At 44.3% G+C, this 19,653-nt stretch overlaps 1 protein-coding gene across 1 annotated transcript in view; it reads left to right on the top strand.

Annotated features, from left to right (window-relative positions):
• The first annotated feature begins 7,976 nt into the window (after window positions 1–7,976).
• Window positions 7,977–19,653, top strand: part of NDEL1 (nudE neurodevelopment protein 1 like 1) — a 44,436-nt gene continuing 32,759 nt past the window's right edge. The window contains exon 1 of the mRNA XM_074342226.1: window positions 7,977–8,127. The gene's annotated coding sequence lies outside the window, so the exon portion shown is untranslated. The remainder of the gene's footprint in view (window positions 8,128–19,653) is intronic.

Genomic DNA, 19,653 nt, shown 5'->3' with positions numbered 1-19,653 from the left:
CTGCTATGGTTTTGTGTTCCAAAATAAGAATTCCACTTTAAAAATTAGATATACACATGCATATGTATATACACATCATTTATATGTAAATATATATATAATATATATATATGCATACTGAGAGAGTAAGTGTATCAGCTGGAGAAACCTTAGCTTAATTTTATTTACCAGGTTGTCTCCAGCCACCTAGCGATGTGCTAACAGAGCAGGACATAGGCCTGTTAAGTTTGGACAGGCAGAGAGGAATTCGTAGTCAGGAAAGCTTGAGAGCATGGTGTATTAGCCAGAAGGACCCAGCCTATAGGATTTGACAGTAGGGAGCTCGGGGACACTGAGATTAGTGCATGAACTTGTGAATCCAGGGCTGTGTGTGTGTTTATATAAAGAGAAAGTACCTGTACCTTTGGATAAATTACTTAATCCCTTTGAGCCTCAGTTGCTTCATCTGAAAAATGGAGATAATATGACCTACTCTGGTTTTGGGTAGATTAAATGAATGGATGCAGATGATGTGCCTGGAGCCATGCTCTTCTGCATTAAGGGCTCCATCAACATCTGTCACTGTCTCCATCATCATCATCATGGCAGCAAGAGGAGGCCTAAGATGGGTAAGAGGACTTGAACACCTTCTGCTTCCAGGGGCCTGGCCAGCCTGGTCCTGGCTTGGTGAATAAAGGATCTGTTGCACATCCCTCCATCCCATTAGCTAGTGTCTTGCCTTTCTCAGCAGAGAAATGCAAGGATGAATGGTGGAAGACTAGTTTTCAGCTCAGAGAGGATGGGACCAGTGGCCTCTGCTCTGCTCAGGCCACATTGGAAAGCTGTGTCCAGTTCTGGGGCCACATTGTGGGTGGTGTCGCTGAGACACTGAAGTGTGTTTTGGGGAAGAGGCCGGCCAGGATGGAGATGTGTCCGGAGATCATTTTGGCCCCAAAAGTTAAGACCTTCCTTGGAGAGACCTCTCTGAAGGTAGGAAGCTTCCAGGCAAAGGAAGAATCTCAGGTAAGGCTGGCTGCCTGACTGCCGATTGACTGCAGGTAGGTTTCTGCATGGAATGGCTATCTGGACCAGGACAGGAGTTCCCAAATAGCAGAACCACCCAGAGAACTGGTTAGACATACAGATTTCTAGGCCCTGTCTCAGGACTTAGCAGGTCTTGAGAGGGGCCTAGGAAACTTCATTCTATATATATATATATATTTTTTTTTAAGTTTTTTAAAATTTTACTTTATTAAGGGAGGTACTGAGAATTGAACGCTAAGCATGCACTCTACCACTGAGCTATACCCCCCATTCTGTATATGTTTTAATTGGATGGATGAATGAATGGATTAATATGTAATGATGTAAGAACAGTGCATGCTGGGGGTCGGGGTGGGCATTGCTCAGTCATAGAGTGCGTGCTTAGCATGCATGAGGTCCTGGGTTCAAGCCCCAGTGCCTCCATTACAAATAAATAAACCTAATTACCCCCCCCCCCCCAAATAAAATGGGAAAAATTAAAACAAACAAAAAAAGAATAGTGTATGCTAATGGTGGAATCTAACTATGGGATATGTGGGTTCTGAGCCTCTTGTTTTTTTCTGTCACTGCCGTCGTGGTCAGACACCTGACAGTGATATTCTACAGCTGAACGCACTGCTGCGGGCAGGCCTGGATCGCTGACTGGGCCCTGGTCAGGGACACCAAGGGCGGTTCGCCACTTAGGGTGTGCACTGACTGCCCATATTTGGCCAGTGGAGGCTTGCTCAGTGCTGGCTGTGGATGAGGATGGTCATGCAAGGGAGGCAGGGCAGGGAATAGGGGCTGGGGTCCAGGGGTGGGGGGAAGCTGGCTGCACCCTTGTGTACACTCATGGTGGTTGCACTTAAATGATGCCTTTGGGGCTGGAGGTATCTGTGCACATGATCCTTGACCCTCCTCCCACCCTGTCTCCTCCACTCATTAGCATCTTGATTGGCCTGGGAATATGGGCAGATGGGAAGGTCTAACCAGGGAGGGCCGAAGGGCCCCAAAGTGCGAAGAAGGGGGATCCTCTGGTCCCCAGGGAGGCTCATTCAAAGGTTAAGCCTTCAAGGTGCCCTGCTCCCCTCCCTGCCACCAGCTTCTGGGGCCTCTGGGGTGAGGCCACATTCCCCACAGTAAGACCAGGGGAGGACTCTGAGTTGGCTGCAACCCTGACCATCCCCTCTCCCATCTGCAGTTGCCCTGCTTGGTGCCAGCCAGCTCAGAGTCTGCTTTGGGGTTTCAGTTCATTCATACCCCTGTGAATTTCCTGGGCTTGCCTCCTGCCGCCCCAAGGCTGCCCACGCTTCTGAAATCTCTCTCCGTCTTACCTGTTTCATTTGTCCCACCCCCTTGGGCTCTGCCCCCATTATTATGTAGCCTGGAGCCTTTGAACAGAAAACAAAGACGCAGGCTCGGTAGGCAGACAAGGGCTGCTTTCATTCCCCGCCTCGGCCCAGCCTGCACCCGGGGACTCAGAGCCACAGAGCACCTTCATAGATGCCCCTCCTCATCTTCCCCCCTCTCTCTGAAGACTTCCCTGGCTCCCCACTGCCCTCAGTACAGAGTCCGCCCTCCTCAGTCGGCTCATGGGGCCCTCGCTGCCTTTCCCAGACTCTCTCTGTTTGTCCCCTTACCCTTGGTCACAGTGTGGCTACAGTGGTGGCTTTCAGTTCAGATCCCTTGATGGCCTTGGGTTTCAGGGGCTCTGATATTTTTATAATTTTTTTTTCCTGGCTGAAATGCCTTTCTACCTCATCACTTCTCCCCTGGCACCTCTATCTTTTCAGATCTTAAAGGAGGGGGTCCTAACTCATCTCTGTCGACTCCAGCACAGGGCCTGGTATCAGCAGAGCTCAATAACCTGATGTTCGTTAAAGGAATAAATCTACTGTCTTAAGCTGAGCTCACACGTGTAGGGTCAGGGTGTGTGCGTGTGTGCATGTGTGTGTGTGTTTGCACAAGAGAAGTTTGGGCAAGGCAATCATTCTCAATTCTATTCTAAACTCTTTTGGAATCCACACCAAAATTCCCTCCTCAAAGTCATAATGGACTGAGAACCTCTGGTCTGGCTGGAGACTGGAGGGTGAGCCCGCCCCTGGGTGAGAGCCTTACTTAGCTGCGGCGCACCAATGCTGTCCGAAAGAGCATGGCCTTGGGCAGGTCCTCCTGCAGGTGTCTGGGTGGGGTACAGATGGGCTGGGGAAGAGGGAAGGCCTTGTGAAGGAATCTGGGGCTTTTAAAGGAAGAATCCTCCAAGGAGAACTTCTAGCAGTTTGTCTTGGTATTTTTTGCCACATCAAAGTACCACATGTACAATTGATTTTTCTTAAAAAAAAAAAAGAAACAACAACAACAACAAAAAACGGAGGCAGATTTTAAACACAAATATTTACTTTTGTCTCATTCTGAGCATTCACAGTGTGAGATCACAGGTCTGATGTTCTAATTATATTTTTAATAAGCAGCAAAATTAACACATACTGTAAAAAAAAAAAAAGGTTCTCTTGTGTGCCACCTGAAGTTGTGGAGCACACGGACCTTGGCTTATGCTGTTTTGAGACGAACATGGGATGACGACCTGCAGAGTGACAGAGGCTTGGGATCTCAGAGCTGACAGAAGCCACTTCAGGACTTTTCAAGGCTAAACCCGAGGCTGAATTTAAATGCTTGAGAGCCCACTGGCCTGGAAGCCGCTGAGTGGAATCAACCAAAGGAATCCTAAGAAGGAGAAAAATAGCTTGGACTTGAGGATAAAACGGGCAAGGATGGACGGTGACCCGAGGGTGCGGGCTGTGGCAGGAGGCAGAGGGTAGCAGCAGGGGTTGGGCACTGGGTGAGCAGGACGGCTGAGTAATGTCCCAACCCCGCGCCAGCCCGCAGCTCACCTGGTCTGGGTGCCCTCCCACTGCCACTCTCTCACCATCATAAAACACATGGGCCCTGAAAATCGCTAACTTCAGGGGCAGAGATGCTCTGGGACAGGTAGGGGAAGGGAAACCAAAGAGGGGGGAGGCACAGAGATTTGTTTGCAGGGCAGTATGTGGAAGGGAAATCTCCCCGCTTCCTGGGGTGGTGGCAGTTGCCAGAGAGAGTGCTTGATGAAAGGCACATCAGCCTTTGCTGGAGGAATCTGAGTCTTCACTCGTCATCCTAGAACTGAAGGCCTCCCTGACAACTGAGACTCCTAGTGCTCAAGCCAGGTAAAGCCAGGGTCAGGGACAAAGTCAGGAGCGAAAAAACGTATTTTTTCTTTTTATAAAAATAGCATTACTGTTGGAAGAAACGTGGAAATTTCATAAAAGCATAAAAGTGAAAAAGAAACACGTAAGCTCTATACCACCCCTGCAGATAATTATTATAAATATTTTGGTGTTTATTCTTCCAGGCCCTATACATATTTTATATGTATAATATATACTTAAGTGAAAATAATTATACATTATATAATGTATAATTGTAATGTGTAGTTATTTCAAAATAAGTGAGATCACACTGAATACTTTTCAGACTTGGTTTTTTTTCAGTTGTTATCTTGTGATCCCCATTAAATATTCTTTTACACCATCATTTTTAATGGATGTAGTCATTCAGTTAATCTATTGATTGACATTTAAGTTGTTTCTAATTTTCCCTTATTATAAAAAATTTCTGCAATATGTTTTTTATTGCAAGTTGACCCTAAAAACAAACAGCTGGTTATTTTGCCAGCAAAAAAAAAAAAAAAATTTTTTTTTTTTTTTTTATCCAGAATAGCAGAGGAATTGCAGGTTGGGGCAAGCAAGCTGTAGCTAAAGCTAAAGCCATAGGTAAGTCTAGCAGAGGAGAGGAATGTTACTTTATAGAGAACAAGATGGCAGTTGCAAGGGGTTGTTTTGAGGAAAGTCCATTGGAGGAAAAAGAGAGTTCTGGATGGTGGGGTGCTTCCCATTGGCTGGGCTTGTCTGGCAAGGAGAATTCTTCCTGTTGGGGTCAATAGTTGATACGGAGTCATAATGTGTGAGGGCTCCCCCTTCTGGCCACCCAACTTCATTTTAAATTAGGTTTCCTTTATTCTGTTTCATTCTTTAAACTAATTGTTAGAAATGGAATTGACAAGTCAAAGTCTAACATAGTTTTAAAGACATGGTAAAAAAAAAAAAATGGTCGACTTTCCTTGCATAAAGGCTGTACCAATTTAGGCTCCCTCCAGCAGCGTATGAAATTGCCTCTTGTCACTCTCACTCACCTTGCCTGAGTATTATTATAACTTTATCTTTACCCACCTACCCCCCTAAAAATAACCCTCAAAGTCTTCTACTTCTGCCTGTCATCACTGTCTGTCAATATCCTAGCTCTAGACACCATCAGCAACTTGCATGGAACGCTGAAACGGCTTTTAAATTTCCCTTCCTGTTCTGCTTTTCTCTCACCCTTCCCCCATGGTACGTTTTCCACAGAACAGCAGGAATTATCTTTTTAAAGGATGTATATTAGTTGATTTTTGCTTCTGGTCATGACAGAGTGGCTTGTATCAGATTAGGATTCTTTTAGAGAACAATGTAAAAATTAGATACCCCCCACCACACACACACGCAGCTGTTTTAAGACTTCAGAGTGTAGCCAAAATGGGCAGAACTTAAGTAACCAGGATTCTGTACAGAAAGAAAACACTTTGAAGTAAGAGGGATTCTTTCCACTGCTTTCCTTAAGGAAACTCTTTATGTCTTGGTTGTAACACTAAGGGCCTGGTTCCCCACTTGCTCTGATGTTAGTGAAGAGAGGAATGCTCTATTGAATTCTTACGCTTTTAACCCAGTAGGCGCTGACAAACGCCTAATGAATTGAGGTCAAGAGGCCAAGCAAACATGGAGTGCTGCAATAATGTTATCCGAACCGGTGACAGGAATAACGAATGGTGAATGTTAAGGCTAAAGGAGAAGAAGAAATAAACCGGGCTGAGGAGAACTTCAAAAATTCCCAAGAGTGCCGCTGCAGACACGTGAGCTGCCGCTCTGGGAAGGGGATGCCTGAAGCCGAAACGTGTGATGCGTAGTTAATGATGACCAGCAGGTGGCGCTCTAAGCCGTCCGATCGCTACCCAGGCTTCCAGACTTGAGATTTTTGCTTGAGCACCTATGAAGTGGAAACAGACACCGGGAGCCTCGGAACTATAACTTTCTGGCTCTGTGCTTCCGCGAAGTCCCCAACATCCGGAGTCTTGTGGTGCTCTTTGCCTGTGGGTGCCTGTATTGCATCATCCATTCAATTCAATTCAGACCGGTGGCTCAGACTTCCACTAAGCAAACCAATCACCTGGTTCTCTTGTGAAAATGCAAATTATAACTCAGTCAGAATGGGGTGGGGGCCTGAGGTTCTGCATTTCTAACAAGCTCCCTGGTGATGATTCACGCTCAGTAGTTCCAAAACTTAGAATATGCTGACTACAATGTCCCTTCTCCGTGCAACGTGGTAGGTGGGAGGGTTTACAGCTTCCTGGAGTAAAACCCCACTGACACGTCTATCATACAAACTGAAGTCGAGCCAGTCGCCTGACCTCGTTGGGACTCAGTTTCCTCATCTGTAAAATGGAAATAGGAACAGCCTTTCCTTTAGAGAGTTATCTGAGAATTAAATCAGGATACTGTATGTAAAACCCTTAGCACAGTGCCTGGTGTAAGTAAAGCCTCAACAAGGCTTGGGGATACAGTAAGAGGAGAATGGAGGCAGGCAGGCAGCCCTCGTGGGGTCATAAATTGGAAGGAGCAAAGGTGAGAGGTAATCCTTAAGAAGGTGCCATCTCAGTTACCAAGGTATCTGTCATCTGAAACAGGGGAGCCAGGGAGCTGAGGACAAGAGGCAGGAGGAGGACAGGTCTCCTGATCAGGTGGCAGACCTAAGGCTGATTTTGAGGGAGATTTAAGTAAGCTGCAGGCTAAGCAGACTTCCTTCTAGAGATGGGGTGCAGAGCAAGGCCCGGGCTGGAAGAGCCAGACTTCTGTCAGCTCAAGCACCCCTCCATTTCACATCTTTAGGGGTTGTGAGAGGAGCTAAGAGGAGCCGAGGATCTCCCTGGCCTTGCCCTCCTGCAAAGCTTTGCCAGTCTGCAAACCTCAGCGCCATGGCCATGGCGTCCGCAGCCCAGATGCCCTAAGTGATCTACCTAAATGTTTACCTAAATACTTTAAATAGGGTGATATTTCTTCAGCATCTCAAAGGTCCACGAACATTTATGGACTAACTTCCAGTGCTCTGCTGGATGCTCCTGGCGATACAGAGACAAATCCATGTAGCTCCGGATGGACTTGGGGAGATAAGCGTCCCCAGGGAGAGCAATGATCAGTGAAGGGGCTCAGGAGTCATTCTTATCAATGTTGCTGCTCCTACATGGTGAGACTTAATGACACATGAGACCTGCAGCCACTGTGGAGGCGAGAGGTATTCGGGGTGACTCTTCAGACCAGGGTGGTCTGATCTGACCAAGACTTAAGGAGTGGGTCAGATTTGGAGAGGCAGAAAGGAGGGGCCGCTAAAGGGACTGATTGGATGTAAATGAAGCCTGTTACACATGTTATCTCAATTAAGCCCAAACTAGACAGTGAGGCCAGTACTGGTGTTAGCTCCTTACCATAGCTGGGAAAATGAGAGGCAGACATGCCAAGGAACTCACTGAAGGTCTCACAGCTGAAAGTGGTCGGTGGAGGCTACCTGACTTTAAGTTCATTCTCTGAAGTGCCACGTACGTGCTCTGCCAGGTTCTGTGCGTCTCCTGCCCCGGGTGTGTGAAAGCTCTTCTTCTCACCTTGTCCCCCCACCACTGGCCCAGAGGCATCGATGCAGACAGTAGAAGTAGGGACGCTTGAAGGCCTGGCTAAAGAGCCGGGCTTGAATTTCTTTTTCCCCTTCCCCAGCCCTGAAGTCTTGCTCAACCGCAGCTGAGCGATGAGGCTGACAGGGTTGCCTCACTTCTAGAAGGCCAGCCCCAGCCTTCCTGGCTCGAACCCACTTCCTGTCCTTGCGTCTCTTTTGTCAGAAGGTGATTCTCACACTTCCTGTTGACTTCTGCTCGGTTTCAGCTGCTTCGGCTCTGGCCCCCGAGTGCTGCTGTTGATCTGATCCGCAAGGCCTGGGACACAGGACCAGGTACATTGGGACAGTGGGGGAGCAGGGGGTCAGCTTGGACAAGGGCTGGGCCAGGTTAGGGCCGGCTGGCAACACACCAGAATAGGGGGCTCCTGGTGGTCTGATGACCCTCTCCGTCCGTGTGGTGGGGGACTGTCAAACTCTGAGGTTAGTTTGTGAACTTGGCTTTGGTGGCTTCCTGAAACCACGTCATCTGTCCCCATCCCCCTAAAATCCCTTCACCTTGGTTTGTTTTTGTATTTCTTGAGCTGCCCAGGTAGCACTTTTCTGGGTTGCAGAGAGAGAGCCTTGGGTTCAGACAGATTTATCTGGGGCTGACGGAGACACAGCTGGTGTGGTGCTTGAAACCGCGCTGAGCTCACTGACCAAGCTGGGTCTTGTGATGAAGTCCTGGCTCCTTGGCTTTCTGGGCGAGTCATTTCACTCTGAACCTGTTTTCTGGTATACAGACTGGCAAAGTGTCTATTTTGTGGGAAGTTTGTGATGCTTATGCAGGGCAATGATTGTGGAAGTGTTTTATAAACTGTAAGATGGTATTCTCAGGGTTTGAGGTTACTTTTATTTCATTTTCTAAGTGAAACTGGACATATTTTTTTCCCCTGATGATGCTTGGTGAAAATCCCAAGAATATAGAGAAAGTGAAAATTTTTATATAATCCCAGCCCCAAAGATTACTATTGACACTTGGTGTATAGATTTCTAGACATAAAAAAAATTACATTTGTTTTACTGTGGTAAAATGTACATAAAATAAAAATTACCACTTTTAAGCTTAAAGTTCAGTGGCATTAAGTACTTTCACACTGTTCTGCAACCATCACCACCATCCCTCTCCAGAATTTTTCTTCTCAAATGGAAACTTTGTACCGTTAAACAGTAACTCCACAATCTCCCCACCCCAGCCCCTGGCAACCACCCCTCTACTCTCTGACAATGTGAATTTGGCCACTCTAGGTACCTCGTGTAAGTGGAATCATGCAGTATTTGTCCTTATTTCACGTAGCCTAATGTCCTCAGAGTTCATCCAGGTTGTAGCACATGTCAATTTCTTTCCTTTTTCAGGCTGAATAACATTGCATTGTCTGTATCCGCCACATTTTGTTTATCCATCATCTGTCAAGGGAGACATTGCTTCCACCTTTTGGTTATTGTGAATAGTGGTTTTATGAATGTGAATGTACAAATATCTGTTTGGGTCCTTGCTTTTAATTCTTTTGAGTATATGCTCACAAGTGGATTTGCTGGGTCATATGGTAATTCTATTTTTAATTTCTTGAGGAACCTTCATACCGTTTTCCACAGTGGCTGCATCATTTTGCATCCCTAGCAGCAGTGCATGAGGGTTCCAATTTCTCACCTACACTTTGTTATTTTCTTAATCGATGCGCAGTCATAGCTCATTGTACTTTTGATTTGCATTTCCCTAATGATTAGTGAAGTAGAGCATCTTTTCACGTGCTTATTGGCCATCTGTATACTTCTTTGGAGAAATATCTATTCATATCCTTTGCCCATTTTTAAATAGAATTGTTTGGTATTTTTGTTGTTGTTGAGTTGTAGGAGTTCTTGAATATTCTGGAAATTAACTAGACCTCTAGGCCTTTGAAACAATATGTATCGTATGTCAAATTCTACTTACTGTCCTGTATCCTTTTTTCATGTAATAATACCACTTGAGTATCATCTCATGTTAACCTATAAATATCTACCCTGTCCTTCTTAATGGCAGTGTAGTATCCCAGTGTGTGGATACACCAAAACTTATTAAACCAGTCTCCTACCAGTGGGTGTTTAGGTTATTTCCAATTTATTGGCATAATAATAAATAATGATGCAATAAACATCATTGAAATACATCTTTGCATACTAGTCCTTTCCTTAAGATACATTCTTACAAGTTGATTGCTGGGTGAAAGGTTACACATATATTCACAGTTTTAATTCTTTTGTCCAGATTCTTCTAATAAATGTCATACCATTAAAAAAAATTTTCATATCCACTTTTATGAAAGCAACACAAAGCTTACAATGAAAAATAGCAATTCTCTATCCCATCTCCCCACTTCCAAGTGCTCCCTTCCAGACAGAAATATTTTCAATTATTTTCATTGTTTCTATTTCCAAATAAAGTGCCTGTATGGATTTTTTCTATTTTAGTTATTATCTATTGACTTCTTATTATGAAAGGTAAGAGTATAGCACTGGTATATCACCAGAGCCACGTTTTTGCTCCCCCATCTTCCTGATGTGGTTGATCACACATTAGGTTAAATCAATGTTATGTAAGTATGTTATGCTAGGACTGTGTGAGCGTTGTTCTCTGAGCTATGCAGTTCATTATTTCCCTCCTTTTTAAATTAAAAAAGTTTTCATTTTAATTATTTTCTAATTGAAGTACAGTCAATTACAATGTGTCAGTTTCTGCTGGACAGCACATGTCCCAGTCATTCATATTCATACATAGATTCACTTTCATATATTTTTATAAAAGGTTGTTACAAGATAGTGAACATAGTTCCCTGTGTTATACAGAGGAAATTTGTTTTTAAAATCTATTTTTATATATAGTGGCTAACATTTGTAAATCTCAAACTCCCAAATTTATCCCTTTGCACCCTCTTTCCCCAATAACTATAAGAGTGTTTACTATGTCTGTGAGTCTGCTCTGTTTTGTAAATGAGTTCATAGTGTCCTTTTTTTTTTCTTAGATTCCACATGTAAGTAATATCATACGGTATTTTTGTTTCTCTTTCTGACTTACCTCACTTAGAATGATGATCTCTAGGTCCATCCATGTTGCTGCAAATGGCATTATTTTATTCTTTTTTATGGCTGAGTAGTATTCCACTGTATAAATATACCACAACTTCTTTACCCAGCCATCTGTCGATGGACATTTAGGTTGCTTCCATGGCTTGGCTATTGTATATAGTGCTACTATGAACACTGGTGTGTGTGGGTGTTTTTTGATTCAAGGTACTGTATGCTCAGGAGACCTCTCAATCTTGGCATGCATGTTATTCAATTCTGGGAAAATTTCTGGAATTGCTATTCCCTTAAAAATAATTTCCTCCTCTTTATTTTCTCTCTTTTCTTTCTGGTACTCTTCTCATTTGGATGTTGGACATTGGGGTTTATCTTCTCATTTTCTTGCTTTTAATCTCCCATTTGGGAAATCTGTGTTTTGTTCTTTTTGAGATTGTTTCTCAATTTTATGGTCATACTACAGCTATTTCTACGTCAACCTTCAGTGAGGGAAAAAAAAAAGGTATTTGTTCTCACTCCTTTTATAGCTCCATGTTCTTGTTTCATGGATATAATACATTTTTTCTCTGAAGATATTTATTAAGGTTTTTTGTTTTTCCAGCTTACCTTCTGCTTCCTGCATTGTATTTACTACTCCTGAATTTCTTTTATGTTATTTTGTTCTATCTTTCACATTGGAGACTTTTGCAAAAGTATAGTGGTTCCTAGTTGAATGTTCATTTTTATGACCAAGGATTAGAAGCTGGAAGGCCGTGTGTGTGTGTGTGTGTGTGTGTGTGTGTGTGTGTGTGTGTATGTGTATGTTTGGGGGATTTGGGGGCTTGTTGGCTGTTGGGCCCCTCTAAACAATCAAGTGGCCAGACCAGGCCATGTGATTCTGTTGAGAAAAACTCTGATCTGCCTAGAGGGTACAAGCCAGGCTGCCAGCATTCTTGGAGGTCAGTTGGGGAAGGAAGCTGGGGTCTCCTCATTTGATATGCAGACTTGGAAGAGTCCCCCTCCCTCTGTCCCACTTCCCTGTGTAGGGTAGTGACAGCCTCACCCTCTTATATGCCCAGTGTCCCAAGGTTTGGAGCTTTTCTAGGTTCATTTCTCCCGAGAATAAGACAACTCCTGCTGGGCTGGGAGAGAGGTCAATTGCCTGGGCTGTGAAGTCTGTCTCTAAGTGCTTTGTAAACACGCTGTGCTTTCGACAGCCCTTCCTGTTTTTGGCCCCGCCCCACCCTGCCTTCTGACACAGCTGGCACTCCACCTTCTGTGGTTCAGAGGCAGACACTACCTGCTTCTGGTTGGCATTTAATTTCCAGCCTTCTCTGATCTAGTCTGTCAGCTGCACTTACCCATCTGCTTTCCATCTTCTAAGATTCTGTTGACCTCTCTTGTCCGCTGTTGTCTCCTCTTCCGCACTCTGTCCTTGTGGGTTTCTCCCTTTCCTAATTTCTGTCCTGTCTTTTTCGTGGTGTTTCAGGAGGCAGTGGAGATACTTGTGTTCAATCCATCATGGTAACTATGACGGTTACAGCATTTTCACTCGGACCAGCCTTGTCTGAGGGTGTCGGCTTCCTCACACTATTACCAGTGCTGGGCATTATCATTTGTTTTAAACTCTGCTAGTCCAATAGGCAAAAAAAAAAGCAATATTGTCATTTTAATTTACATTTTAAAAGTTGTTAATGAAATAAGAAAACCACAAGAAAAAAAAGTTATTAATGAAATGATTGAGGATCTTTTCATGTGTTTATTGGTCATTTGTATTTCTCCTGAGAACCACTTATTTATGTCCATTGCTCACCTTTCTACCAGCATGTGATAATTGTTAAATTGCTCACATACAGCCAGCTCAGTAAAGAGGCTTATGATTGGTCCCTTATGCTTCTGTATATGTAATCTCAAAGACTTCATTCAGAGAATGCAGTTCTTAATGATTATGTCAAAATGAATTTTTTTCTCCTTCAGATTATAAAAGTAATCTGTGTTCACTGTAGAAAATTTGGAAAATACAGATAAACACAAAAAAGAAAATATAAACCACCCAGAGAGAGCCACCAGTTATAAATACATCCTTCCAGTCGTCTCCCTTGCCCCCGGTTGGTATGCCCTTATAAAAATGAAAGCAGGGTCATTTGATTTTGTATTCATGTTTTTGACTTACTAACCATCATTTGTTCTCATTTTATTACACATTGTTCTATGACATTATCATTCCTGGCTCCATGGTATTCCATTGTGTGGATATACGATCATTTATTTAGTCAATCCCCTTTGATGGACACCTAGGTTCTTATTGGGTTAAAATTTGCATGAACAATTTCCTCTTTTGATCATGCCTCGGCTAACCTTGTTTTCCACTGCGTATCTGCTTAGCAGTCTCTTTTGGAGGGGAGGTGGGAAGGATGAAGGTAAACATTAATCCTTTTCTGGTTAAATAATTACTAATTCCAAATTAATGAATATAGACTCAGGGAGATTTTCTAGCACTTCCTTTTTTTCCTGTTAAGTCAGAGGCAGAGATGGGGAAGGATCACTCCGGGATCTTCATTAGATTCCTCCGCGGCTTTCAATCAGAGAGAAAATGATGGGCAAAAGCACCGGGGAGGAGAGATATATGCAACGATGAGAAAAAAAAGCAGCTGATCAGGCAGGCAGGCATCTGAAAAAGCCATCCAAAAAAGAAGAGCTTAAAAGATAGAAAACCTGAAAGAACCAACTGGTCTGAGAATTGAAGACCTGAATGCGGTCTCCGAGTCTGCCACTAATTGCGTGTCCTTGGGCAGGATGCTCAGCCTCTCTGGTCTCTTCATTGTCATTCCTTGTCTTGGGTGGATTTCTAAGTTCTCTTGTGTCTTCTGAGGTTCTGTGAACACAGACTTTGTCACGTGAGCTGTGTGATCCTGGACAAGTTGCTTAACCTCTCTGAGACATGGTGTTCTCAGCTGTAAATTGGGAACATTAATAGCTACTTCATAGGGTTGTTGTAAATGGATGTGTGTAAGGCACTAGTCACAGAGCCTGTCCCAGATGAAGTAGCCAATAAATGAAAGCTATTTTTATGGCAAGCTCATTGTTATGGAAGAGGAGGGCAATTCTATCATCCCACACGCTGTGTGTGGAAACTCTGTCTTCTCAAAAGCAGTGTCCAAGTTCAGTCTGCAGCTGGGACACATGCCAAGGGGCACAGTGCAAAGTCACCACTGGCCACAGACCTCCCTTTGCAGTGCGTTCTTCCCCAGGACCTGGCTGCTGTCCACATGTGGGTCAAATAAACGCCAACTGCTTAACACGGATAAGTAGGATGTGTGACTGTTGGCAGACAGAAGCAATAGGAAACCCTACTTTCGGAACATAAAATATCTGTGAGTGTCGCAGAAGGGGAACTGAGCCCTAAATGATATGAATCACCCACGCAGGGACGCTGTCAAGGAAAAGCTGACGTCCTTTCAAGCTGCGATTGATGAACACAGAGTCGGGGAAGACGTCGGGGGTGGGGCTGCCGTCTTGCTCTTTGCTGCTGTGCATTCTTGGACAAATTACCCTATTCTGTACAATCAGAAGGCTGGATTCTATTCTGGTTCCCCCGAAGGACAGTCTGTGTGCTACTGGTGGTGCGCCAAGTGATGTTATGCGGTACAGGGATGAAACATTTGACATCTTAATGGTCACGAATTTAATTTATGAATTAGGGAAAATATGATACAATCAATTCTATGATTTTGTAGATATGATTGTTTAGGATGAGGCAAATGTAGGATTTAAGTTCATTTTTTGGAAAGTGAGCTAATTCAAAGAAAAATTCAAAGATGATTATGCAGAAATGGCAAATGTTGTGAAGGTAGTAAAACTGGAACATCAGGTGTGGAGGCAAAATTAAAGCGCCCCAAAGATGTCCAGGTCTTAATCCCCAGAACCTGTGTGTTACCTTTTATGGCAAAAGGGACTTTGCGGATGTGATTAAATTAAGGGTTTTGGGTTGGGGAGATTATTCTGTCAAGAAAAACTCTCCGATCTCCTGCCTAGAGGGTACAGACTGTTAGCATTCTGGGAGGCCCTCAGGGGAAGGAAGCTGGGGTTTCTTCATTTGCTATTCAGCCTTTGAAGTACCCTCCCCTTCCCACTTCCCTGTAGAGTGGAGTGATTGAGCCTTGCCCTCTAGTATGCCCCGTGTCCCAGTGGGGGTGCTTCCTTCTGCAAGCTCTGCGGTTCCCTGGGGCATAGCAAAGGAACACTGGCGGGAGCAAGATCATCCTTGTCACCTGCCCCCACTTATCTGGGACAGGGCTGACCCTGTCACATTGGGAAACTGGCCAAGGAGAAGCAGGGTCTGAGCACCCCCAGGAGGGTGCTTGGCACCTGGATGACAGGGTGGGTCCTGACTCACAGAAGCTGTCAACAGTATCATCTGGTCCAACCTGTACATTTTGCAGATGAAGAAACTGAGGCTCAGCAAAGGGAAGTCATGCAAAATCACCTGTGATGGGGCTGACTTGGCAGAGAACAGATACCTGAATTCCTAAGGTGGTGGGAGGGAACAGCAGCCAGCAGGGGCGTGGCCGGGTTCTCACACCAGGGTGGGGAGCCCGGAGAAGGGGTGGGGCCTGCACCTTCAGCTTGGGGTGGAGGTTGGGTCTTGCCCCCCTTTGATTGCCTTCGCTGGGTGTCTGGGCCTCTTGCTTTCACATTGTTTCCTCTAATATCTTTTTGTCAGGGTTTTAATGACCATCCTGAGAACAGGCGACTTTAGAAATTTGTTGAAACAGCAACATGCTGGAAGAAAGGGCTCCCTGCGTGTCCTGCCCCCAGCACGTCCATTCACATCTTCTCTTCGGCCTGGCCTGCACCCCTCCAAAGGAGTGCTTGTTTTCTTTTCATAGAAGGGAACTTTCTCCGGTGACTAACAGCAAACGTGGGATGTCTTATTTCTGCATTTCAGTATTTACGAATCAAAATTGGTCTCTGTGGAATGCATGCTCCTGGGCTCCTGAGCCCAGTCTCCTGATTGTAAGCAGAAAATACTTTTCACGTAAAGGCCACAGGACCCCCTTGCTGTAACTGTCAAAGTGGACGTCAAGGCCTGTGTTGTATTGCGGGAATAGATGAAAACTAGTGTGAAATTTCCTCAGAGATTGCATGGACTGTCATTTTACCATGTTAGGTTATAATTATAAATGGTCAGCATGTTGTTTCCCTTATTTAGACAATGGTCACCAGACAAGTGCCTCCTCCCCCGAGAAGCAATCCTTACATTCCAGATTAGCTATAGTTGACATCGCATCAAAGTCCCAAATACCATTGTCAGCTAGTGGGTGTGTAGAAGATACGATGTCGAAAAGATGGTAGGGTGGAAAACTGACGTCAGTGAAACCAGCACACACATGTTTACAGGAGAGAATAACACCAGACTGGGGTAACGAGGGAGTCACAGCAGGAGGACTTCGTTCTTATGAGCTATGCTACCAACTTGGGAACCTTCCTACTGAAGCTTTTGTGTCTGCTGGAATGACTTGGCTGAAAGGCTGGATTTCAAAATGGTCCTAAAGCCACAGACTTAGGAAAACTGGAAAGAATTTTGAGGACATGGTCGTGCTTTGTTAAGTTTGGATGCATTCTTTAAAAAAAAAATTTTTTTTTTATTGAAGTGTAGTTCATTTACAACGTTAGTTTCAGGTGTACAGCAAAGTGATTCAGTTATACATATACATATATATTTTCAGTTTTTTCCATTATAGCTTATTATAAGAAATTGAATATAGTTTCCTGTGCTATATAGTTATTTTTTTAAAACTTAAAAAAAATTATACAGTTAACCATTTTCGGTTAAAAAATACAGAAAAGAAACAAAAAAGGAACAGATGAGAGAGAGAATTACCTATGATATCACCTCCCAGACATGACCACTGTTAATATTTTGGTGTCTATCTTTCCAGACTTTCTCTAGAATATACACACACACACACATACATACACATATATATACAGATACATGTGTATTATTTCTATTTTACAAAAGTGGGATCATATTATACATATTATTTAAAAAGAATTTTTTTGGAGGGGGCAGGTAATTAATCTCCATTCTTTCCCTTCTTCTCTGTAAGCCTGATGTGTTCACTGCTCTATCCCTGGGGCCTAGAACAGTGCCCGGCACACAATTACATTTGTCAAACGGTTGAATTCACCATCTTTCATTCCTGATAACCTTGACTCATTGGCTTAGTGGTAGTGGGATTGGCTGAAATTGCCTGATGGCAATCAGCTCAGGTTGGTAAGAAACACTCCATTTCTTTGAAGCCCTGTCATTTCACAAGAATGGCTTGGGAGTAGGCAAAACTGGTGCCACCTGTCTGTGCAAAGGTATATGAGAAGATACTGCTTTTGTCTGGGGATAGTCACAGTGTTTACGTAGGTGTGATGTCAACAGCCCTGGGGGTTACCAGGTGTTAACCAAATTAGCAATTAACAGTGTTGTGCTATCCTTTTCTGTGGAGGCAGCTGCCATTCTTGGGTGGGGTGTGGGTAGTGACCAAGAAGGGGCTGGGGTGGGGGCCATGGCTGACAGTGAAGATCGAAGCTTGGGGGAGTGGAGGCTCTGAAGCCAGGAAGACCAGGAGGCTGCAGATAGTTCCAGAACGGGAGGAAGTTCACAGTTCAGGTAGGCGACTGGGGAAGAAGTGGGGCAGCGACAAGAGATTCCTGGGGGCACGGCAGGGTATCAGGTTCCATCAGAAGGGGAAGGAGACTCTTGCAACCTCACTTCACTGGCCCCCAACCCAGCCCCAGATAAGGATGAGGGCCCTTTCCTTCCAGGTACCAGTAACCAGGGCAGGACTCTGACAGGTAGGACTGTTGCAAACTCAACCTCAATCGTCCTCATGTTTCTCACCTGCGAGGGCCACTTTTCAGCGAGCTACAGCCAGAAGTCTTCAGAGGGTACAGTACCCTGTGAGGGCCAGAAGCAGGTTGCATTTTCAGACAGACACTATGGACAGGGGAGGAAGCAAGGAGGTCTGGAGCCTGAAACCCCTCACAGCAAATTTATCACCCAATTCCTGCCTTTTTGGTGACTTCCAGCTGACTGGAGTTTGAAATTTAGGGGACAACTTCTGATGGAAGAGCTGAGGTTTGAGAGCCTGAGTTGCTTTGGGTACTTGGTAAGCACTGTTTGCTCAGGAAGCTACTGAGGATGCAATAAACACAGCAGTAAAGACAACAGATGGAACTTTCTTTTCCAAAGGGGTCAAAGGTTAGGAAACCACCAAACGTGGGCATTGAAATCAAACATGAACTGATTATCACTCCTTATCTTGGAAGGGGAAATCGACCACCTAGTGAACTCATTCCTCCAACCATGGCAGGCACTATGATGGGTATGACTGGGAAGATAAACATCTTTATTTAAGGCATCCAGTTTTTATGCTCTTAATTGCATCTGCATTTGATATAGTTATTTTAAGGGCCTTGACAATTATGGAGAAGATTATGAACATTATCCCCCCAGGGAGCAGCCCCTGCCACACCTTATCCTCTTACCTTGGCTGTTTCTTTTTCTTTAGAGGAGGTTCTGGGGATTGAACCCAGGACCTTGTGCATGCTAGGCATGTGCTCTACCACTTGAGCTACACCCTCCCCACCATGGCTACGTTTCTTTATAGCATTTGTCATGACCTGACAGAAATAAATTTGCCTCTTTGCTTACTGTCTTTCCCGATTAGAGTATGAGCTCTGGGGGTGAGGGGTGGGGGGGTGCGTTTTATAGTTATATAGTCGAAGCCCCAAGGCCTAGAACAAAGCCTAGAAAAGAGCAAGCACTCAACCCACAGCTGATGAATGAATGACTTTCCTCTGTCAAACCACTTCTCACCTCCAGGTCCAAGTGTATAATTTGTTTTTTTATTAAAAAAATCCTATTGGGGGTGGGGGTATAGCTCAGTTGGTAGGGCACATGCTGAGCATGCATGGGGTACTTGGTTCGATTCCCAGTACCTCCATTTGAAAAAGAAAAAAAAATAGAGAAACCAAAAAGAAAAAAAAAAGAATTAGAAAAAACTCCTATTATTATTATTATTTTAAAACAATTTTATTATTTTTCTCAACATTTATTTTATTCTTATTGTTTGGAGGGGGGGAGGTAATTAGGTTTATTTAATTATTATTGTTTTCTGTAATGGAGGTCCTGGAGCTTGAACCCAGGACTTCATGCATGCTAAGCATGCACTCTACCACTTGAGCTATACCCTCCCCCCTAAAACTCCTATTATTATTAATTTATTTATTTATCACAAAAGCAAATGATGTTGCTTTGGGGATTGTAGGTGCCATAGACTGAGTTTATACATATTTAGGCCAAAGAAAAGTCATAATTACCCATGCCCCAAATCTCAGTTCCTTTGTAATCTGGCATCACCTAAGTTTGGCCTTTCATGCTAGTGAAACTCTTCTCTTTATACGGTAATTCTTCTCAGAATGTGAGGCATTTTCCAGAAAGTGCTGTCAGTCTTGCATTTGGAATTACAGCCACCAAACCATGGATTCATTCTCTTTCTTTCACTGAAGCATATTAAATGAGTTTGCTAAGTGCCTGTTGCTGGGGGATATTAGGACAATTAACACTGTTCCTGCGCTCAGTGAACTTTGGTTCCTTGGGGGTGGTCAGACACCTCTGTGACTAAAAGGCCATGTTCAGTAAGTCTCCTGTGAACTATGCAGGGCTCTACTTGAGCTGAGAGGCAGGAGCACTTACTTTGGAGCTTTAGATATCAGGGAAGG

Source organism: Camelus bactrianus, chromosome 16, assembly GCF_048773025.1.
Source record: "Camelus bactrianus isolate YW-2024 breed Bactrian camel chromosome 16, ASM4877302v1, whole genome shotgun sequence".
Lineage (NCBI taxonomy): Eukaryota > Metazoa > Chordata > Mammalia > Artiodactyla > Camelidae > Camelus > Camelus bactrianus.
This window is presented reverse-complemented; position numbering and strand designations above follow the sequence as displayed.